The 24,430-nt window shown below is 41.8% G+C and overlaps 1 protein-coding gene across 3 annotated transcripts in view; it reads left to right on the plus strand.

Annotated features, from left to right (window-relative positions):
• The window catches only part of c19h3orf18 (chromosome 19 C3orf18 homolog), a 77,262-nt gene that overhangs the window by 11,171 nt on the left and 41,661 nt on the right, over positions 1-24,430 (plus strand). The window contains exon 2 of one of the 3 annotated variants that reach the window (XM_073072061.1): positions 23,563-23,632. The exons of the other annotated variants lie outside the window; for them this stretch is intronic. The gene's annotated coding sequence lies outside the window, so the exon portion shown is untranslated. The remainder of the gene's footprint in view (positions 1-23,562; positions 23,633-24,430) is intronic. 3 annotated transcript variants of the gene reach the window in all.

The following is a 24,430-nucleotide window of genomic DNA, read 5'->3' on the forward strand; positions in this document are numbered from 1 at the left end:
GACCTATTAGGTGCTCCCAAGCATGCATCTCTGACAACCAAGTTTAGTTCCTGGCCTACACGTGTGGCTTAGCTATAAAGCTTGGTGGAACTGTTTTTACAGACAAGAGAAGAGGGAAAGGCGGGTTACTGGCGTTTTAAAACCAGTCACTCTGGGCAGTTGGGGCTCATCAACCATGGTTGGCAGCTCATCTAGGAGAAGGGACACTTTGATCTCAAACCTGCACTGCCTTGTGGCTATACCTGCTCATGAGAAATACTTCGGGAGTAAACCCTAAGGAAAAATCTGGAGCTGGAGTCTTGAAAACAGTTTTATGTTGAATTCAACACTGATCGGCAACTCCTGTGATGCTGTCGGTGCCAAACTCCCTTTCCTTTGGGTTGATCAGTTGCATGGAGAGGGGGAGCTTGCTGCACGGGCAACAGCTTGCCCTCCACATTGTACTGTCCTGGCTCATGAACTTGTCACACCCATGGGGGGCCTTTGAGGGAGAAAGGGAATGATGTGAGGAGCTGGGATGCGATAGATGGCAGAGGTGGAGGGCTGAAGGAGGACATATCTGACTGGAGAGGAAAGAGGATCATAACAGAATGGGAAGGTGGAGGGGAACCGGGGGAAGTGATAGGCAGGTGAGGAAAAGAGGAGCGGTTAGAGGGGAGTCAGAATGGGGCAGGTAAAAGGAGAGAAGGAAGAGATTACCAGCAGTCAGAGAAATGCATGCAGTGAAGATGAAAGGTTATGAGCCAAAACGTCGACTGCTCGTTTCCCTTGATAGATGCTGCCTAACTCACTGAGTTCCTCCAGTAATTTGTGTGTCAGTCCAGCGTCTTCAGGTTCTTGTGTCTCCTCAGAGTCTTTTTTTCCAGGGAGAGGGAATAAAAAAACTGGAGGGCATAGGTTTAAGATGGAAGGAGAAAATTAAAAGGAACCTGTTGGGCAACACCTTCGTGCTGAGGGTGGTGTGTACGTAGTAGGAGCCATTAATAATTGCTTGAAGCAGGTACAATAACCATCTTTAAAAGACACTTTGATGGGTACGTGGAATGAAAAGGTTTAGAGCAGAGGTTCCCAACCTGAGGTTCTCCGAACCCTCGGTTAATGGTAAGGGTCCATGCCACAAAGGAGGCTGGGAACCCCTGTGGACCAAACATGGGCAAATAGAACTAGCTTGAATCAGCATTTTTGGTTACCAAGGACCAGTTGGGCTGAAGGGCCTGTTTCTAAGTTGTATGACTCCATGATTCTATAATTCACCAACCTCTAGTACTACTGTTGGCTAATGCACAGTCCCTTCTGTTTCTCATTCTCACTAGACCCTGGGATTACCTAATGTATCTGGCCCGTTTTGCCGCCTTTGTCCACAAAGTAATTGTTTGCTTCCTCTACCATTTTCTTGTTCCCCATTATAAATTATCCTGCCACTCTCTGTGAGGGGCCACATTTATTCTCACTTGCCTTTTCCTTTTCATGCCTCCATAAAAGTTTCTAAAGTCTGTTTTTAATCATTCTTACCTCTGTCCATTCATGTTCTATCTTGGATTTATTAGTTTCTTAGTTCTCCTCTCCTGAGATTTGAATGCTCCCAATCCTTAGGCCTACTCCCCCCACCTTAACCTTCCTTCCCCCCCCCCCCAATCTTTTAATTTTGGCCACTTCCCCCGCCCCCCCCTTACTTTCCTGTCCTGAAGAAGAGTCTCAGACCGAAACATCAACTGTTTATTCCCCTCCATAGATGATGCCTGAACTGCTGAATTCCTCCAGCATTTTGTCCAGTATTAATCTTTGTTTAAAGTCCAATTTCCTGTTCATTTGGCAAAGCCTGAGCCTTTGTGGGGCTGGGAAAGGTGCTGTTCCCAGTACTTTTCTGGATTTTGGTGTGGTACATTTCTAGCTACAAAGAGCAGTGAACTCAGCCAGTTCCTTCACGGGTACATCTCTCCTCTCCACGTACAAAGAGTGACGTCTCAGGAAGGTGGTATCCATCATTTGGGCCACGTCTTTTTCCATCAGGCAGGAGGTACAGGAGCCAGGAGAACCGGACCTCAAGGTTCAACAACAACTTCTTCCCGTTCTTTGTCGTCAAAGTTAAGGCCAAGTTTATGTGCCTCCTGCCTGTGTCTGGAATATACTGTGCTGTTGCTGCAAACAAATACTTTTCATACCATTTACCTGCTGGGTATGTATGCCCGTGGTAGTGAACCTGGGTGTCAACATCCCTGGTGATCTATCCTGGGTCCAACGTATTGATGCAATTACGAAGAAGGCACATGAGTGGTTGTATTTCATTAGGAGTTTGAGGAGATTTCGTATGTCAACAAAGACTCTTGCAAATTTTTACGAACGTACCTTAAAGAATATTCTAAGTGATTACATCGCAATTTGGTATGGAGGGGCCACTGTACAGGATCGGGGGATGTTGCAGAGGGTTAAAAACTCAGCCAGCTCCTTTGTGGACATGACCCTCCCTACCATCGAGAACATCTTCAAAAGGTGATACCTCAAGAAGGTGACATTTATCATCAAGGACCCCCATCACCCAGAACAAGCTCTTCTCTTGCTACTACCATCAGAGAGGAGGTACGTGACCCTGAAGACCCATACTCAACGTTTTAGGAAGAGCTTACTTCTCTCCACCATTAGATTTCTGATGAAAGGTCCAAGACCCATGACCACTCACTATTTTTGTTCTCTTTTTGCACTATTTATTTAATTTTTTTATATATGCATATATTTCGTATTGTTATTTATAGTATATTTGTATTGCATTGTACTGCTGCCACAACACATCAAATTTCATGACTTATTATGTGTGAGAGATAATACACCTGATTTTGATTCTGTTGGAATTTGTAAACATCACGTCCAGAGTCCCTCTTGACCCAAGTGCATTTTACAATGTGCTTGCTGGCACTACCACTAGAGGGCACTGTTGGGAAGGGTTTGCAGCACAGAGTGCATAGGATTATCAACCCAATTTGAGCCTCAGGATTTAATTATGAATTTTATTGGCTTGAGACAACAACTACACATGCTATAGATAACCAGTGAAGATCCTCACATCTGTGCCTCCAGGATCTGTTATGCAATGTGGTAATTGCTATCTTTGCCGCTGTCTTCTTGCACAGTTTCCTGAGTCACTCACCACTTCTGGGACATGGAGCAATAATTTTCAACAGTGTTATTCTCATGTGGATTTTCAGTTTTGCAGTGGAGGGGGCCAAAGTTCTCCTGCCGTATTTTGTTTTAGCTCAACTGTGCAAACTGCTGAAGGGGTGTAGAGTAGAACGTAGAACATGACAGCACAATACAGGCCCTTTAGCCCATGATGTTGAGCTGACATTTTAACCTACCTCTAAGATCAATCTAATCCTTCCATCCTATATGTCATTTCTCTCCACGCCCTGTGGAGCATCAGGCGGCAACCTTGCTGCTGCTTTAGCATTTGTCCGTGTTTTTTTTTAACGAGGCTAAGTTGCCAGCTCGATGCTCAAACCAGCACGGATAGAAAGCGTGCAAGGAGCCGGCCAGATTTAGGCCAGGACCACTCGCCTCAAAGTCCATTGTAGATGGCACTACACCACCGTCTGGCCAATTCCTTCCTATGCAGCTCTTTGTTTTTCTATTTTTATGTGCCTGTCTAGAATCTCTTAAATGTCCCTAAAGTATCTGCCCGTACCAGTACCGCTGGCAGGGGGTTCCAAGCACCCACCACTCTGTGTAACAAAACTTACCTCTGATATCCGTCCCCACCCTCCGTACATTCTTCCAATCAACTTAAAATTGTGCCCCCATGTATTAGTCATTTCCACTCTGGGAAAAAGCCTCTGGCTGTCTGTTCAAACTATACTTCTTACCACCTTTTACACCTCTATCAATCAATCTCTCATCCTCCTTTGCTCTGAAGTTTCCTTGAAGCTTTTATCCCTAAAGCTTAATTCCCATTTTGGGGTGAACATGGGGGAATGAAGCTATGGGTTCCACCACTATTTCCAAACTGGCTCTCTCTTTACTAGACAATCCCACCAGTTTTTATACAGCAAACTCCCAATTAAAATGGCACATTGAATGCTACAGTCTCCAAGAACATAAAACCATGAGAGTATTTTTCACCCATCAGTTACTGGGTCACGGTTGTACTTTTAAGCCTCAAATGAACTATTGCCGTTTTCTCTTCTGATTTATAAATTGTGCCTCGTATATTTATAGAACGCAAACCGTTAAAGAGCAGCTCATTTTTCAGCTGTTATAGTACCACACTGCTAAATTAAAATCTGGTGACAAGTGAGCACAGTAGTGTAGTGTGGGCCCTGGCTCAGTGGCTAACCCTCTCACCCCTGAGTCGGGGAAGTCTCGACTTCGAGTCCCACTCTAGAGAGTTTAGCACAGAAACCTTGGTCACTCCCAGGGCATTACTGGGGGAGTCGCAGGAGTTGTGATTTTTGTGGAGGGGGCATCTGCCTCCACAGAGTAAGATCCCATTATTATTTTTTGAGTACGAGCAAGTGTGCTGGCCGGCAGTTAATAAGGCTATAAGATGTACGAGCAGACTTCGGCTCATCGAGTCTGCTCCGGCAATCGATTATGGCTGATTGATTTTCCCTCTCAACCTCATTCTCCTGCCTTCTCTCCATAACGTTTGACACCCTTACTAACCAAGAATCAATCAACCTCTGCATTAAATATAGCCAATGACTTGGCCTCCACAGCTGTCTGTAGCAATGAGTTCCACAGATACACAATCCTCTGGCTAAAGAGATTCCTTCTCATCCCTGTTCTAAAGGGATGCCTTTCTACTGTGGGTTGTCCCCTCTTGTCCTAGACTCCCTCAGTATTGGAAACAACATCTGCACATCCACTCTATCTGGACCTTTTGAGTATTTAGTAGGTTTCAATGAAACTCCAGTGAGTACATTGTCATGATCGTCATGTCATACGGAGTTTGCTGTCCTGTGCACATATGAGTCCACACCGGATCTTGGAGATTATATTTCCCAGAAGGTACTTTAGAAGTCAAAGATGAGGCACAAATCTTGTGGTTATAGCTGTGTATAAGGTGTTCATAGCATTGCAATGCAGTGGCTACCACCAGAATCAGAATCGGGTTTATTGTCACCGGCATGTGACGTGAAATTTGTTACCTTAGCAGCAGCAGTTCAATACAATACATAATCTAGCAGAGAGAGAAAAATAAATAAATTAAAAAACATAATAAATAAACAAGTAAATCAATTACGTATATTGAATAGATTATTAACAAATGTGCAAAGACAGAAATACTGTATAATTAAAAAAAAGTGAGGTTGTGTCCAAAGCTTCAAAGTCCATTTAGGAATCGGATGGCAGAGTGGAAGAAGCTGTTCCTGAATCGCTGAGTGTGTCCCTTCAGGCTTCTGTATCTCCTGCCTGATGGTAACAGTGAGAAAAGGGCATGCCCTGGGTGCTGGAGGTCCTTAATAATGGACGCTGCCTTTCTGAAACACCGCTTCCTAAAGGTGTCCTTTAGGAAGCATATTGTGCTGGCCGGCGATCAGTGTTCAGTTCTTGCTGCTATCTGGAAAGTGTTTGTACATTCTCACCGTGGCTGCATAGATTTAATCTGGGTGTTACTGTTTCCTCCCACTGTCCGAAGATGTATGGGTTAGATTTACTGACCTGTGGTCATGTCATATTGGTGCCAGGAGCAAATTTTTCTACAGAAGTGGCTTGCCATTTCCTTCTTCTGGGCAGTGTCCTTACAAGACGGGTGACCCCAGCCATTATCAATACTATTCAGAGATTGTTTGCCTGGCGTCAGTGTTCACATATGCACTGGCTGCTCATACGACCATCCACCACCTGCTCCCATGGGTTCACACGACCCTGATCTGGGGAAGGGGGTGGGGAGGGAGCTAAGCAGGTACTTCACCTTTCCCAAGAGTGACCTGCAGCCTGGTGGAGGGAAAGAGCTCCTTACACCTCCTTTGAGACAAACGTATCTCCACCCCACCACTCTTACATGTACATGTGACAAACAAAGCTAATCTTTAAATCTTCAGAAAAAGCAGTAAAACACAGCAGCAGGTAACTAACTCTACATGTCACCAACTCACTCTATTATGAATAAGGAGAGATTAGAGAACAAAGAACCTCACGTCGTGGTCAATCTTTCTACTGAAAACTCGCTCAAACTGGATTGAAAAAGGGAATTATTTTGATAAGAGCACTTTATAGCATGGCTGGCTGGTGGCGTAGTGGCATCAGCGCTGGACTTTGGAGCGAATGGTCCCAAGTTCGAATCCAGTCAGCTCCCTTGCACTCTTTCCATCCTGTGCTGGGCTAGCAACTCGACCTCGTAAAAAAAAAACTGGAGAATGTTACAGAAACGCCATACAGAAAGGGCATTCTTCTTCTTATAACATAGGAGAGTCTGTAATTTACATATGCTGCCATAATACAAATAAAGAAACTACTTAAAGATACAGAATCAGCTACACTACACTACAAATTACGGAAATTCCATTGCACATTTATGGACAAATAGGTGATTTCAGAAGCATATGAACAAGCATCAAGTAAGTTGAAACTACAAGGAAAAAGGACAATTTGGATCCTAATCCAACGTGCAGATACAATGGAAAACCTTGCTTGCATCAGCATTACAGCAGGTGGATTCAGACTACACACAGACTATAAATTATGCATAAGCAAAGGTAAGCTGAATGGCCACAATCATTTTCCTGGGAGGGCACAAGTTCAAAGTGAGAGGGGAAAGTGAGACCACAGAGTGGAGTGTGCATGGAACAAGCTGCCAGAAGAAATGGTAGAGGCAGGCACAATTTCAAGATTTAAAAGACACTCAGACGGGTACTTGACAGGGAAGGTTTACTGAAGTATGGGTCAAATGCAGGCAGATGGAACTTGATAATATGGAAGAGTTAAGTGGAAAGGTATTGGTTGTATTGGTTTGTTATTGTAGGAAGAGTTATTACCCCTCAACCATTAGGCTCTTGAACCAGTGGGGATAATTTCACTAAACTTTACTTGCCCCATCACTAAACTGTCCCCACAACCTACGGGCTCAATTTCAAGAACTCTCACATTCTCGATATATATTGTTTGTTTATTTATTTATTTATTTATTCTTTGTTTTTGGATTTGCACCATTTGTTGTCTTTTGCACACTGATTCTCTGCCTGCTGATGCAGTCCTTCATTAATTCGATTATGGTTCTAGGATTTATTGGTTACGCCCACAAGAAATTGAGTATCAGGGCTGTATATGGTGACACATACGTACTTTGACAATAAGTTTACTTTGAACATCTGCCAAGATACAGTGAAAAACTTGTTTTGCATGCAGTTGATACAGATCATAATTGCACAGTGCATTGAGTTAGAGTTAGGTAAAACAATAACAATGCAGAATAAAGTATTAAAGCTACAGAGAAAGTGTAGTGCAGGTAAATGATAAAATGCAAGATCGCAATGAGGTAGATTGTGAGGCCTAGAGTCCATTTTATCGTACAAGAGGTATGTTCAAAACTCTGATAACAGCGGGATAGAGGCTGTCCTTGAGCTGTGCAGTAAGTGTTTTGAAGCTTTTGTATCTTCAGTCTAATAGGACAATAGAGAAGTGAGAATGTCCGGTGTGAGTGGGTCTTTGATTAATAGTGACTGCTTTGCTGAGGCAGTACGAAGTGTGGACAGAGTTCAAAAAGAGGAGGCCCTGATGTGCTGAACTGTGTACACAAACTCTTTGCTGTTTCTTGTGGTCACGTGCAGAGTAGTTGCCGTACCAAACCATTATGCATCCAGATAAAATGCTTTCTGTAGTGCAGCAATTTGAAAAAAAAAGAGAAAAATTGGTAAGGGTCGATGGGTGTATGCCAAATTTCTTTAGCCTCCAGAGAAACTAAGCACTTTAGTAAACTTCCTTGACTGTGACTTCAGTATGGTTGGATTAGGACAGGCTATTGGTGATGTTCAGTTATAGGAACTTGAAGCTCTTAAATCTCTCAACCTCAACCCCAATGATGTGTTGATGTTGATGCAATGTTTTCTGTGCTGTAGGGCTCTACGGCTCTAATTAGATCAACTAGAGGAAAGGAAATCCCGTGTAGTCACAAGGAAAAACAAAAATGTATTTCATTCGTCCGAAACAACTTCTGGTTGTCTCAAGGCATGAAATTATATCAACCTGGTAGAGATGGGAACAATTGCAACATTTAAAAAGCATTTGGCTAATTATACAGACAAGTTAGAGGAATAAGGACCAAATGTGGGCGAATTGGACTAGCTGACTTTGGAAACTTTGCCAGCAAAGATTAGTTTTACGCTGTGTAACTCTTACTCTAAATGCAAACCCCTTTCTTTCAGCTACACAATGATTTGAAGTATTTTGAATGTTGCAGAATATTCAGAATATTTCAGAGTATTTTGAAAAATGTGATGAATATAAAATACTGCAACTGCTGGAAACTTGACATAAAACCTAACATTCTCAAACTACTCAGCAGGACAGGCAGCGTCTGGTGAGAGATAAACAGAGTTAATTTTCAGCTCAATGACCATTCACTAATTTCATTAGAACACCAGCTCAGAAAAATCATTTACTCCAAACATTAATGGGTTTCTTTCTTCATATTTACTGTCTGATTTGTTTTGAATTTCCAGCATTTATTTTTTTTCTTTGTTTAATTAACAATAATTTAGTTTTACAGACCTTTTTCATGTAGTAGCATAAATTCCATGCCATCTCCTGCAGCAGAAATATTCCTCTTCTTCCTCATCTGCCCGTAACCCAGTCTCTCCTCCCACTGGTTCTCCTCCTCTACCACCTTCCCTTCATTCTGTGCCCCACCATCCTGTCCTATCAGATTCCATCATCTTCAGCCCTTTGTCACTGCCCAGCTTCTGGCATCATAATTGTTCATCAACCCCCTCACCTTCCAGCTTTTACCCTCCCACTTCCCTCTACCTGTTTTTTATAAGAAAATTTATCTTCTTACAGCAGAAAGAGACCATTTGTCCTATCAAGCCTATGCTGGTTTTCAGAGCAATTCTATCATTCCCATTCCCCTACGTAATTCCCTGTAATCTTTCTCACAGGCTCATCAGTTATCCTGAAATTCCATCACTCACCTCCACACTAGGGGTAGCTGATTAATCCACCAACCAGCAGTCCTTGGGATATGGGAAATAACCAGAGAACCAAGAGGAAACTTTAGAGACAGTGCAGAGGAGATTTACCAGGTTGCTACCTGGACTAGAGAGCATGTCTTATAAGGACAGGTTGAGCAAGCAAGGAGTTTTCTCTTTGGAATGAAGGAGGATAGAGATGTACAATGTGATAAGAGCCATAGATCGGGTGGATATTGAGAGACATTTTCCCAGAGCGAAATGGCTAATGCAAGGTACCATGATTTTTAGGTGATTTGAGGAGGGTACGTCAGAGGTAGGATTTTTACATTGAGAGTGATGGGTGGGTGCCAGGGATGGTGGTAGAGGCAGATACATTAGGAGCATTTAAGAACATCTTAGATAGCCATTTGTGTTAGAAAAATAGAGGGCTATGTAGGAGGGAAGAGTTGGATTGATCTTAGGGCAAGTTAAAAGATTGGCACAACATTGTGGGCTGAAGGCTTTGCATTGTGCTGTAATGTTCTGTGTTCTGTGCATGATCACTGGGAAAGCATGCAAACTCTGTGAGCTGGTGGTCAGGATTGAACCCAGGCCTCTTCCACTGTGAGGATTGAACTGTTGTATGTGCAACACTGAAGCATCAGCATTATCTGCGATGGCCCCTCCGCTGAATATCATTGGTATCATTGCCATATACTCTGTGGCCTCTTTATTAGGTATGCCTTTACACCTGCTTTTAATGCAAATATCTAATCAGCCAATCATGTTGCAGCCACTTAATGTATAAAAGCATGCAGATATGGTCAAGAGGTTCAGTTGTTCGGACTAAACATCAGAATGGAGAAGAAATGTCATCTTAGTGACTTTGACTGTGGAATGATTGTTGGTGTCAGACATCGTGGTTTGAGTATCTCAGAAGCTGCTAATCTGGGATTTTCATGCACGACAGCCTCTAGAGTTTACAGGGAATGGTGCAAAAAATGAAAGTATAAATCCAGTAAGTGGTGCTCCTTTGGGTGAAAATGCCTTGTTACTGAGAGGTCGGAGGAGAATGGCCAGATTGGTTCAAGCTGACAGGAAAGTGACAGCGAAGCTAACCATGCATTACAATAGTGGTGTGTAGAACAGTGTCTTTGAACGCATAAGATGTCAAACTTTGAAATGGATGGGCTACAGCAGCAGAAGACCTCACCAGGTTCCACTCACGTACCTAATAAAGTGACCACTAAGTGTATATTGTATCTATTTTGTTTTTCTATTTTTCCCTCAATTTAAGTTCCCAGATCGGAGAAAAGATCTTCAAAAAGGACTTCAATAAGGGATTAACAGGTGTCGATACTCACAAACTGTTCCTCAAAGTGTTCAGTGTAGATCGAGAGGGCATCATCCTTTGGATGTGATCAGCCATGTAGGGCTGAGATGAGGAGGCATTTATTTTCTCAAATCTTCAAATCATTTAAATCATCTGAATCTGTGTATCTTCAGTCATTGAATGTGTTTACAGCCAAGATTGTTAGAGTTTTATACCCAGTGTATAAGGTTGTTTGCCAGTGGAGTTCAAAGGTGAGTGAGCTGCCGCAAAATGGACACAGCCAGCCTCTTCATCAGAGGTTTACCCCTCCCTGGATACCCCATAACTTAGCTCTCATCTGTGGCTCCAGTTGACTGTTTGCGCATGATAGAGGTCACTTTCCGGTACAGTGTTTCAACATTCAGGCTAAACTAGGTGAGGCTAGCCGACAGTGTTCATATCTCGGTGAGGTAGGGACATGCCTGTCCTAGCACGTGAAGTCAGCTCCTGTGGTATGGATGGGTGAGTTACAATGGCCAGGAAGTTGGTTCTGCCACACTTATGAAGAGCAAAAGGCGTGACAGGGCACAGAAGAAATCATGGCCATCTACTGCAGGAAGACCCCAGTTGTGATGAAAACTTGTACTACTGGACCTAGTCTTTCAAAGCCAGTAGAGTGGAACTGTTCCAGTCAATGGCTTTTCCACTTTAAAAGCATTCTCCTGAACAGGTTTCTTCATGCAGTTCACATCATCTGAAGAACTGCTCAAATCTGACTGTCGTCACCATATACGACAACAAACAATCATAAGGGTGGGTGCGGGAAGAAGCTTGGAAGTGAATTGCCAATGGTCAAAGTCGAGATTATTGTCATCTGCACAAGGACGTGTACATTTGCAAGAAAAGGTTTGTGAACCCTTTGCAGTGACCTTGCTTTCTGCATTAAATACTCATAAAATGTGGTCTGATTGTCATCTAAGTCACAATTATAGACAAACACAATCTGCCTAAACTAATAACACACAAACAGTTGTACTTCTCTTCAAAACTGTGTACACCATTTAAACAATCTCAGTCTAAGTTCAAAAAATAGTAAACCTCTGGGGTAATGTCTTCTACAAAAGCTATTTGGAGTCAGGTGTTCCAATCAATGGGATGAGATTGGAGGTGCGGGTTGTAGAGGTGGCACGCTCAAGAAAGATCTGCTTATGTGCACCATGCCTCAATTAAAACAGCTTTCAGAGGATCTTAGAAGAAGAATTGTAGAGATGCATGAAGCTGAAAAAAAACTACAAATGGATTTCTAAAGACCTGAGTGTTCATCCGTCTGCAGTAAGAAAAATTATCTCCAAATGGAGGAAATTCAGTACTGTCGCTACTCTCCCTGGGATTGGGTGTCCTGCGAAGATCATACCAAGAGCACATCATGCAATGCTGAAGGAACTGAAAAAGAACCTGAGGGTAACAGCAAAAGATCTGCAGAAACCTCTGGAACTTGTTCTCTGTTCATGTGTCCATTATAAGAAAAACGCTGAACAAGAACGGTGTTCATGGAAGGACACCATGGAGGAAACCACTGCTCTCCAAAAAAAAAAGTTGCTGCTCATCTCAAGTTTGCAATGCTTCTGGGAACAATGTTCTGTGGATAGATGGGACAAAAGTTGAACTTTTTGGCAGAAATGCACACCACTATGTTTGGAGGAAAAAGAACACTGCACACCAAGACCAAAACTTCATCTCAACTGTGAAGTGTGGTGGAAGGGCATCATAGTTTGGGGCTGCTTTGCTGCCTCACCGGCCTGGACAGTTTGTAATCATTGAGGGAACAATGAATTAAAATATTTTATCAAGACATTTTACAGGTGAATGTCAGGGTAGTGGTTTCTCACCTGAAGTTGGACAACGATCTGAAACACAAAGTGTAAATCAACAACTGAATGGTTTAAAAAGAAGAATATCCATGTTTTGGAATAGCCAAGTCAGAGTCCAGACCTTAACTCAATTGAGGAGTTTTGGCGTGACATGAAGAGGGCTGTTCATGCAAGGTATCCCAGAAATATTGATGAACTAAAACAGTTTTGTATGGAGGAATGGTTTAAAGTTCCTCCTTGCTGTTGTGCAAGTCTGATCTACAGCTACAGGAAATGTTTGGTGGAGGTTATTGCTGCTAAAGGAGGCTCTACCAGTTATTAAATACAAGGATTCACAATTCTGAATCATTAAACAATGTGTTCAATGTAGACATTAGAAGTTCAATTGTTTTGCGTTGTTAGTTTAGGCAAATTGTGTTTGTCTATTATTTTGACTTGGGTGAAGATCAGACCACATTTTATGAGTAATTAATTCAGAAAAACAGATAATTGCAAAGGGTACACAAACTTTTTTTGCAACTATATGACAGGTACAATGAAAAGCTTACAGCAGCAGATTCAGAATCAGAATCAAGTTTAATATCACTGGCATTTGTCACGAAAAACAAAAATGGAAAAGTAGTGAGGTGGTGTTCATGGGTTCAACATCCATTCAGAAATTGGATGGCAGAGGGGAAGAAGCTGTTCCTGAATCGTTGAGTGTGCGCTTTCACACTTCTGTACCTCCTTCCTGATGGTAATAGTGAGAAAAGGACGTGTCCTGGGTGGTGGAGATCCTTAATGATGGATGCTACCTTTTTGAGGCACTGCTCCTGGAAGGTATCTTGGATATCATCACAGGAACATGGCATCATATGAGAAGCCCTCAGAAGAAAAAACATGAACATAAATTATACACAATGGTTACAAGAAAGAGCACAATTATCACAGATAAAAACAAAGTCCATTTTACTGCAAAGTGGTCATTGATTTGCTAAACTTCAGTGGTTAAGATTTTATCTGTTGTTTCAAGAACTGAAAGGCGATGGGGCTTCAACTTTCTCTGCCTCTTGCCAATAATAACTGAGAGTAGATAACATGTCCTAGATAGTAGGGATCTTTAACATAAACTATTGTGCAGTTACTGGAAATCCAGAACGACACGCACATCTGAGCCCAGACTTTCCATAGATGCTGCCTGACCTCCAGCATTTTGTGTTGGTGGGGATCTTTAATGGATATTGCCTTCTTGAAGCAGCACCTCCTGTAGATACTACTGATGGTGAGAAAGAATGTGCCTGCAATGTATCTGGAAGAATCGACTGCTCTCTGCAGCTCCTTATGTTACTGCACATTTGAATCGCTGTATCAGACTGTATTGTAACCAGTCAGAACACTTTCAACAGTACATCTGCAGAAATTTGTTCATGTTTGATGACAAGATCATATTGATTGTTGGAGCAGACTTGAAAGACCGAACAGCTTTCTGCTTTTATCGCTAAAGGAAATGGGTCGGTACAAGTCAAAGATCCTGTTCCCCATCCTGCCTGACATCATCTTTCTGTTAGGAGCAAGCTGTTGCATTTCTAAGCAGGCTTTGGTTTCAACTGCCGTACATCACAATGGAGCTGCCTGCCTTTGTACCATGGACTCAGAATGCCTTATTAATGACCCTTGCCAATGTGCCCGTAGCTGACAGATCTTCTCACATATGTTCTCCGGCTAATGATTTAACCGTGAAAGGGGAATTGGGGTTGAAATTAGAACCGTGTACGGAAAAAAAAAATGGGCAAGGGAGGCCTGGGGATGTTGTCAATGTCTCGGTGTTTATGAGTCACAATTGTTTAATGTAATTTCCAGTACACAAGTGTAAGGGAGGATGAAATAATCATTACTCTGGCTCTGATACAGCATAGAAAAACACACTAAGATAAAGAACACAATAATAATTTAAATAACACAATAAATATAAATTCATAACTTATATACGTTGATTATATGTACATAAAATGACTCTAGGTACAAGAGTGTCTACATAAGGTGACTGACAGTAATTTATTTATTTAGAGGCACAGGCCCTTCCAACACATTGAGCCACATCACCATCAGCCCACTAATTCAACCCTAGCCTAATCACGGGATAGTTTACAATGACTAATTAACCTACTAACTGGTATGTCTTTGGACTGTCAGAGGAAACTCATGTGTTCCATGGGGAGGGTGCACAAACTCCTTACAGAGGATGCCGGGATTGAACCCTGAACTCCGACACCCTGAGTTGTAACAGTGTTGCACTACCATAGCGCCCTAAGATGAGGTAGTGTTGGTAGGGGGCATGGCGGGGTGAGTTAGTGGGTAGAAGTGTTGATCAGCCTTACTGCTTGGGGAAAGTCTTTTGAGTCTGGTTGGCCTCGTGTTTAATTTGCTGACTGTGGGATCACTTTCTGACCATTCATTCCCACTGGGGAACTCACTTACCAGAGCTGCTTAGCAGAAATTTGAAGTAAGTTAAGCACAATTTACCCACCCAAATTGTATAATTGACATTGTTTAACCTTTGGTCTGGGGTCTAGAGTTTGAATTAAGGAAAATTTTTTGAATTTGTGTTCAGTGAAGTTTGTTGCGAGCTAATAATTGGGAAGTTACGTTTGTGCGAGACAAGTGGCGGACAATGACCGTTTCCGACAGAAGTGCCAATTCAGCTGTCTTTAACCATCACAGTCTTTTCTCCAGTGTAGAGGAGACAGGGGTTTGAGGTGAGAGGGGAATATTTACAAGGGATCTGAGGGGCAATTTTTCACACAGTGGGGGGTGGGAATATGGACTGAGTTGCTGAATAAGGTGGTAGAGGTGGTAGGTTGTATTAGTATGATGTCTGGACTGAACGCCATTAAATCTTAAGTAGACAGCTTGGTCAGCCTGTTTCCATGCTGTGTAATTATTTATCAGTAAGCTGATTTTACCAATCCACCCAAAGGCTTAAGACTTTTTGAAAGCATCTCCTAAATTAGACCATTGGCCCATCGAGTCTGCTCTGCCATTCCATCATGGCTGATTTATTATCTCTCTCAGCCCCATTCTCCTGGCTTTTCCCCATGATTTTTGACACCCTGACTAATCAAGAATCTATCGACCTCCGCCTTAAGTATACCCAATGATTTTGCCTCTAAGGCCATCAGATTTCCATAGATTCACCACCCTTTGGCTAAAGAAATTCTTCATTATCTATGTTCTAAAGGGATGCCCTTCTATTCTGAGGCTGTGTGCTCAGGTCTAGACTCCCGCACCATAGGAAACAGCCTCTCCACATCCATTCTAAGCCTTTCAGTATTCAATAGGTTTCCCCCCTCATTCTTCTAAACTCCAGCAAGAACAGGCCTAAAGTCATCAAATGCTCCTCACACATTAACCCTTTCATTCCAGGACCATTTGTATGAACTGGACCCTCTTCCGGCAGTTGCTCAATGCCGGCAATATCCTTTCTTAGGTTGGAGGACCAAAACTGCTCGTGATACTCCAAGTACGGCCTGACTAATACCGGTTACACCGTCTGGAAACAATCTCTGAACAGCAGAGTTCCCAGTCTGCCAATAACAATTCTCATTTCTGTGATGCCTTGTTGAGCTTGTGGACTCTGTCTATACTTCTTGCTGCCTCAATAAAGCAGCAGACATAATCAAAACCTCTCCTCACCCTGTACACACATTTTTGTCCCTCTTCCATCAGGCAGAAGATACAAAAGCCTGAAAGCACATATCCTGCTGTTATAAGACTATGGAATAGTTTCCTAGTATGATATTACACATAACTAACAAACGACTACAATAAATTGGACACTTGATCTCATTATCATCTTTCACTTTATTGCTTAACCTACATCATATTTTCTGTATAGCTGCTGCCTTGTATTCTGAATTGTTATTGTTTTACCTCATTCAGCCTCAGTGCATTGTCATGATTTGATCTGTATGAACTGTATGCAAGACAAGTTTTTATTGTATCTTGGTACATGTGACAATAATAAACCAATTCCAATTCAGATTCCTGTTCAAACTAAATTGGTTATCTAAGCACTTATACGTCACCATATACAACCCTGAGATTCATTTTCTTGCAGGTGTACTCAATAAATCCATGATAGAATTACTATAACAGAATCAATGAAAGACTGCAGCAACTTCAGCATTCAACCAGTGTGCAAAAGACAACAAACAGTTCAAATACAAAGAGATAAATAATAATAAACAAATAAACAATAAATACCAAGAACATGAGATGAAGAGTCCATAAATGTCAGTTTTGTGGGAACATTTCAAGGACAGAGCCAGTGAAGTTGAGTGAAGTTATCCCCTTTGGTTCAGGAGACTGATGGTTGAGGGGTAGAAACTAGTTTGCACCTGGTGGTGTGAGTTCTGAGGCTCCTGTACCTTGTTTCTGATGGCAGTAGGAAGAAGAGAGCATGTCCTGGGTGGAGGGGGCCCCTGATGACGGATGCTGCTTTCTTGGGTAGATGTGCTCAATGGTAGGGAGGGCTTTACCCAAGATTACTACTTTTTGTAGTGTTGGCGCATGGCCAAGTGGTTAAGGTGTTTGTCTAGTGATCTGAAGGTCGCTAGTTCGAGCCTTGGCTGAGGCTGCGTGTGTGTCCTTAAGCAAGGCATTTAACCACACGTTACTGTGCAACGACACCGGTGTCAAGCTGTATGGGGTCCTAATGCCCTTCCCTTGGACAACATTGGTGGTGTGGAGAGGGGAGACTTGCCGGTCTTCCATTTAAAAAAAAACCTTGCCCAGACTTGCGCCCTGGAAACTTTCCAAGGTGCAAACCCATGGTCTCACGAGGCTAACAGAGGCCTACGCACAGTTTTTGTAGGATTTTTTGTTCAAGCCATTGATGTTTCCATACCAGGCTGTGATGTGGCCAGTCAATATACTCTCACATTGTTACATGCATGCATGCACAGGTGCAAAGAAAAGAATATAGCAGCATCGCAGGCATTAGAGACACAACATTCACAAGAAAAATATAAATTAAACATAAAAGATCAATACACATTAAACACAAGAAAAAATTATACCAATATTTACAAGAAGGAACACGATTAGAACAAAAGAAGTCTAAAAAATTGTGAGCCATATTATACCCACACTATGAAGGAATGAAATGGATCAAAGGTTGCTTGAAAATAACTAGGCAAACTGATGAACCTATTTTTACTTTGTCCATTATGGAGAACTGAGGTGTTTAGGGTAGTTGGGGATGGGGGTGGCGTTGTCGACCGGGTTCTCACCCAGGCCCGAGGTTCGCTGGTCTGTATTTATTGTTTTCTATGTGCGCCTTGACTGAATAAACGGCAGTGTTTTAACAGCAGCCCACTAAAAGTTAATAAAGTACATCGGATATAATTACAGTTCTGAAGCAAAAAAAAACCTTTCAATTTTAACAAGATACAAAAAGGTACACCACAGTCAAGGTCTGTTTCCCCTTCCCACACAGAAATAAATGATTGACTGCGACTAGCAAACTACCAAGCAGCCCCAGAGAGGAAATATTAAGGGAGTGTGGAAGTCTGTGTGTGGCTGTTGCTGGATTCATTCCTTCCAAAGTAGGTCAACCAACCCTTCTCCCTGAGGAGGTCACAGATCAAGTTGACCTAGGTTGCACCATGAACTTTGCATTGACACTACAATCTGGCCAAGTTATACCCCTTGCTTCCTCTGTCACCTGCTTGACTCATTTGTTTTGAGTGGGGAATGTTGTCGAATGAAATCCATGGCAGGATCAAAAATTGCCCTGCTGTAGGAAGCCAGCCCTGAGCTCCCAGAAGGTACAGGAGCCTTAGATCCCACAACACTAGGTTTGGGAAGAATTATATTACCCTATAACCAACAAGCTCCTGAACCGGAGTGTGGATAAATTCTAACCTCAACACTGAACTCATTCCACAACCTACAGACTCACTTTCAAGGACTCTAAAACTCATGTTCGCTGTATTATTTATTGTGCAATTTGTTTTGTACATTGGTTGTTTGTCAGTCTTTGTTAATGTATAGTTTGCGTTAATTCAATTGTATTTATTTTCCTGTAAATGCCTGCAAGACAATGAGCTTCGAGGTAGTATATAGATAATAAGACATAGCAGCAGAGTTATGCCATTTGGCCGATTGTGTCCGCTCCACCATTTGATCATGGCAGATTTAATACCCCTCTCAACCCCATGATCCTGTCCTCTCCCCATAACCTTTGGTGTCCTTACTAATCAAAACTGTATCAATCTTAACTATAAGATTTGCTGTTCATAGCCATCTGTGGCAATGAATTCACCACCCTTTGGCTAAAAAAAAATCCTCTTCCTCTCTGTTCTAAAGGGATATACTTTGATAATAAATTTACTTTGACTTTGCCTCCGGTGCTGTTACCTATGTACCAGCAGCATTTGGCTGCAAGACCTGTGTCTGTTTTTAACTGAGTCATGGTGCTTGCTTGTCAGAGATCAGCAGAAGTGAGAATGAGAGGAAATGAGTGATGGAAGGAAGCACGGCTGCTTGCTGGGCCACCTTCTTTGAGTGATTCTTTTTCTCCATTATGCATTTAAAAAATTGTGCTCAACCCTGGAAAGACTTGCATTCAGTGACCACTGTATTAGGTACACCTGTAATCCTGCTCACTAATGCAAATATCTAAGCAGCTAATCATGTGGCAACAACTCGATGCATAAAAGCACGCAGACAACGGCAAGAGGTTCAGTTGTTTTTCAGACCAAACATCAGAATGGGGAAGAAATGTGATCTGAGTGAATTGGACAGTGGAGTGATCGTTGGTGCCAGACAGGGTGTTTGAAAATCTCAGAAACTGCTGATCTGCCGAGATGTTCATGCACAGCAGTCTCTAGAATTCTTAGAGAATGGTGTGAAAAACAAACAAACAAAAATTCCCGTGGGTGGCAGTTCTGTGAGCGAAAATGCCTTGTTAATGAAAAGTCTGAGGAGAATGGTCAGACTGGTTCAAGTTGACAGGAAGGTGACATTAACTCAAATACCATTACTCATTACAATGGTGGTGTACAGAATAGCAATAATTTGAACCTTGAAGTGAATGGGTTAAAGCAGCAGAAGACCATGAGCATATACTCAGTGGCCACTTCATTAGATACAGGAGGTACCTAATAAAGTAACCACTGAATGTACATTCACTAAACATCACCAGCATTACTGTAAGCATTGAGTCACATGCAGGCCAGCATATCTTTTTCCTTGAAGAACTTTAGTTTGGCTTTTAGAACATTGAAAATAGAAAGGTACAACACAATACAGATGGTCCAATGTTGTGCTGACCTTTTAACCTACTCCACAATCATCTAGTCTTTCACTTCCAGATAGCCCTCCAATCTTTCATCCATGTGCCTATCTGAGAGTCTTTTAAATGCCCCAAAAGTAACTGTATCTACCACTACCCAGCAGGGTGTTCCACACACTTAACACTCCTTTGTATAAAACATCCTGTGTCATCTCTGCTACACTTTCCTCCAATCACTTAAAAACAAATTGACAAGGTTGAGGATTGGCTGTGATATTACTTGTTTCTTGGACTGACCATCCCTTGCACTCCCCATGGTCTTATGTTAACAGTTCTCAGACAAGATCCCATGTTAGCATTTGAGGAATTGGTTTATTATTATCATATGTACTGAGATACAGTGAAGAGCTTGTCTTGCATACTGTTTATGCAGATCAAGTCATTGAAGTAGAACAAGACAAAAAAAATACAGGACAGAATCAGAATATCACTAGCACATATTGTGAAATTTGTTGTCTTTGCTGCAGCAGCAAAATGCAATACATAATAATAGAAAAAAACTTTATTTAATATAAATAATAAAAATTAAAAAGTAGAGGGGTAGTGTTCATGGGTTTAATGTCCATTTAGAAATTGAATGGCAAAAAGGAAGAAACTGTTCCAGAGTGGTTGAGTGTGTGCCTCCAGGCTTCTGTACCTCCTTCCTGATGGTAGCAATGAAAACAGAGCATTGTGCAGATGCTGGGAATTTAATGCAACATCATATGGAATTCAAGTCAGGCAGCATCTATGGGAGGGAACAAACAGTTGACTTTTTGGGTTGAAACCCTTCATCTGGACTAGAAAGCAAGAGGAAAGATACCAGAATAAGGTGGGAGGTGTACAAGATGGCAGATGACGGAGGAAGGAAGGTGAGTGGGGGAAGGGGTGATGAGAAGCTGGAAGGCGATGAGTGGAAGAGGTAAAGGGTTTAAGAAAAAGGAAAGGACAGTGGATAATGGAGGAAAAGGAAGGAGGAGAGAAACCAGAGGAAGGTGTCAGGCCAGTGAGGAGAAGAGAAAGGGCAAGATGGTGATCTTACAAGGGAATGATGAAAGAGGATGGGGAAATATTTCCAGAAGTTGGAAAAATTAATGTTCATTTCATCAGGTTGTAGGCTACCCAGACTGATTATGTGGCGTGGCTCGTCCAAACTGAATTTGACCACATCATGGCAGTAGAGGAGACCATGGACTGATATGTTAAAATGGGAATGGGAAGTTGAAATGAGTACCCATTTTAAAAATAACAAGCAACACACATAAAATGCTGGAGGAACTCTGCAAATCAGGCAACATCTATGGCAATGAATAAGCAGTTGACGTTTCGGGTCACGATCCTTCTTCAGGAGAGAGGAAAAATAAGAATGTATAAGACATTGTATCAGTTACAGAGAGGGTGCAGTGCAAGTAAACAATAAGGTGGGAGTTCAAAACAAAACAGATTCTAAGTCAGGAATCCATTTTAAAGTGTAAAATAGTTCTCTTTAGAGATCTGGATGGTACATTTTTCACCCATCTACTATAACAAACAAACAATCATCTGGCCAATGTCACCATACTGATTATGGGACATTGCTATTTACATGTTGTAAACTCATTGAAGAAGATAATTTCATTTTTGCACTATGACCTTGGGCCATTACCTACAGAGTCTCTTCTATTTCTCCCTCAACCTTCTGTGATGTTTGTTTTCACCAGGAACTAAATAACATTGCTTCATGTTCGACATGCATAGAGTAATACAACCCATGTCATCCATGCTGACCCTGGTATGGAACCACTAGTGGTACATCTTTCTGTGTACCCATTCCAATATCCTGGGCCTTAAATTTGATTGAAGATATTAACATATGAGGATTGCTTGATGGTTCTGGTCCTGTACTCACTAAAGTTTAGAAGAATTAGCTTTGAAACCTATTAAAATATTGAAAGGCCTAGATAGAGTGGATGTGGAGAGGATGTTTCCCGTAGTGGGAGAATTGAGGACCAAAGTGCACAACATCAGGTTAGAAGAATCACCCTTTAGAACAGACATGAGGAGGAATTTCTTTAGCTAGAGAGTAGTGAACCTGTGGAATTAATTTCCACAGATGGCTAAGTCATTGGGTATATTCAAAGTGGAGGTTGATGGGTTCTTGATTAGTAAGTGCGTCAAAGGTTAAGGGGAGAAAGCAGGAGAATGGTGTTGAGAGGGATAATAAACCAGCCATTATAGAATGGTGGACCAGATTAGCTGGGCTGAATTATCTAATTCTGTTCCTATGAGTTATAGTCCTATGGTCTTATGCAGGTTTGGGTGTTGGATTGGACTGTATAATTGTTATTTACCTTGTAATTTAAATTTTTATGCTTACAGTACTTGTATTTTTATATGATTACCTATATCCACTTAATGGCGCCGTGGTTTCTAGTAGTTGCAGTTGGCCTTTATATTTTTCTAGAAACTTCTTAGTTTCAGTGGCAGGTATCACATTACTCGAATAGGGATTATCTTATTGGTTAACAGTTAGCTATGGAATTTCAATGGAATTAGTGGTCTGGTATAAGAACACCAGACCATGTTTTTCGGTTCCTTTGTCTTTTGGTCTCTGCTCTCTTCCTTCCCTCATTTCCGCTGTTCTTGTAACACTTAATAAAACAATCAGAAGCAACAAATTCTGTGCCTTATTCTTGACTTCCGAAAAACCCTGGATCGCAAAAACATCAGGATCCAACATGGTGGCAGGATGAATTGGAATCAGAATGCTTAATATCACTGGCATATGTTGCGAAATTTGCTAACTTTGTGGCAGCAGTACCATGAAATATATGATAAATATAGAAAAAAACCCTGAATTTTATAAATATATTAAATAGTTAAGTTAAAATAAGATAGTGCAAAAACAGAAATAAAATAATCGTCAGGTAGTGTTCATGGGTTCAATGTCCATTTAGAAATCGAACAGCAGAGGGGAAGAAGCTGTTCCTGAATCGCTGAGTATGAGAAGCAGAATGTGGTTCAGACACTATTTTATAAAATAGATTTTTGACCCTGTTAGTTATAACGTGTCAGGCTTACCCACGGAAAAAGTGCCTCTTTAAATGGGAATAATTAGTGAATTGTCATGTGCCTGAAATTCTGTTTCTCTCATTCTCCTGCACAGAGCAGTCTCTGACTTTCCCAGAACCTTTGAAGAAAAACAGAATAGTTCCCTGAACAGGCAGCTAATTGACGCTTTAAATGAAACGACTATGGTCTTGTGGTTATATTACACAGGCAAGCAATGGCATTTAATTGGTTTTACAGTTGAGTGTATTTTTTTGTGTCTGTGAACCAGACTTTCAAAGACTGCGTGCTTGCTTATGTTTTCCCTAGGAACATGGGCGTAGTATTTCATCCCAGTTGTTCACTTCCACCAGTCCAGCGTGGGTCTGCTTTTCCCCCCTCTGTGTTGTGAGCAGTGGGAGGTATATCAATTAGGGCCGCCAACCTTGCAGGGCTGAGAGGTCAACCTCTGCGGCGCTCCTGAGAACAAACGTGGAAGAGGAGCCACAGGAGTGTAAATAAAAAAAAGATCGGTGTTTTTCTTCCATTTTTTCTTCTGGGCACGTCTGTTTATTCTAAAAATATCAGAGATGTAGTGCGATCACTCGAGTCGAGTATGGTGTCCTCCTAAGGGGTTGTCTGTTGGTGGGTACTCAGGTGACTGTAGAGGCTGATCTGGCATTCTGGTGCAGTGTGGGCAAGAGTAAGCACTGGCTGTGGTTCGGGTTGGGTCTTTTGGTTGTTCAGTCTCTGTTTTCAGAGCTGTCACTTGTTCTCTGCAGCACGGTGGTGGTCGTTCTCATATAGCGCAATTCCTTCTTGAACATATTTCCTCCCAGTGTATATTTTGAATGTATGTCTTCAATGTTTTTAGATCTAATGTTGAATTCTTCAGACTGATTTTGATATTCTCTTTGAAGCATTGCCTTTGTCCACCAGGGGCTTGCTGACCTTCCCTCAACTGGGAATAAAGGATTGCAGATGGATTTGACTGATGGTCGAGAATTAGGTAATGGGATGTCCACTTTCCACTTGGGTTAGGACACAGTACTGCATCAGAATGGATGTAATGGTAAATAATTGATAAATTGGTTTATTAATGTCATACGTACTGAGGTACAGGATAAAACTTGTCTTGTGTACCATCCAGAGATCATTTCATTATAACAGTGCATTAAGGTAGTACAAAGTAGGGTCATATCTGTGGAATTCATTGCCACAGACAGCTAAAGAAGCCAACTATTTGGGTATATTTTAAGCAGATGTTAATAGGTTCTTGATTAGCAAGGGTGTCAAAGGCTACAAACAGAAAGCAGGAAAATGAGGTTCAGAGGAATTATATGTCAGCCACCATGATATGGCGGAACAGACTCGATAGGCCAAATGCCCTGTGTTTTATGGCCTTATAACAGAATACAGAATAAAGTGTTACAAATACAGAGAAAGTGCAATACAGGCATATAATAAGGTACAAGGCCATAATGAGGTAACATGAAGTCAAGGGTCCATCTTATCATATTGTTCATTTCTTTTATTTCTGATGATACAGCTCAGAAAAGGCCCTTCAAGCCATGCCTCCAGCAATCCCAATTTATCTCTAGCCTAATCACGGGCGAATTTACAATGACCAATTAACCCACTCAATCAATATGTCTTTGGACAGTGGGAGGAAACCTGAAAACCCAGAGGAAACCCTGCAGTGATGGGGAAAACATGCAAACTCCTTTCCGACAGCAGTGGAAGTTGAACCTGGGTTGCCTGTACTGTATAGCATTGTGCTAACCACTGTGGTACGGTTGCCATATTA

Source organism: Hemitrygon akajei, chromosome 19, assembly GCF_048418815.1.
Source record: "Hemitrygon akajei chromosome 19, sHemAka1.3, whole genome shotgun sequence".
Taxonomy (NCBI): Eukaryota; Metazoa; Chordata; class Chondrichthyes; order Myliobatiformes; family Dasyatidae; genus Hemitrygon; species Hemitrygon akajei.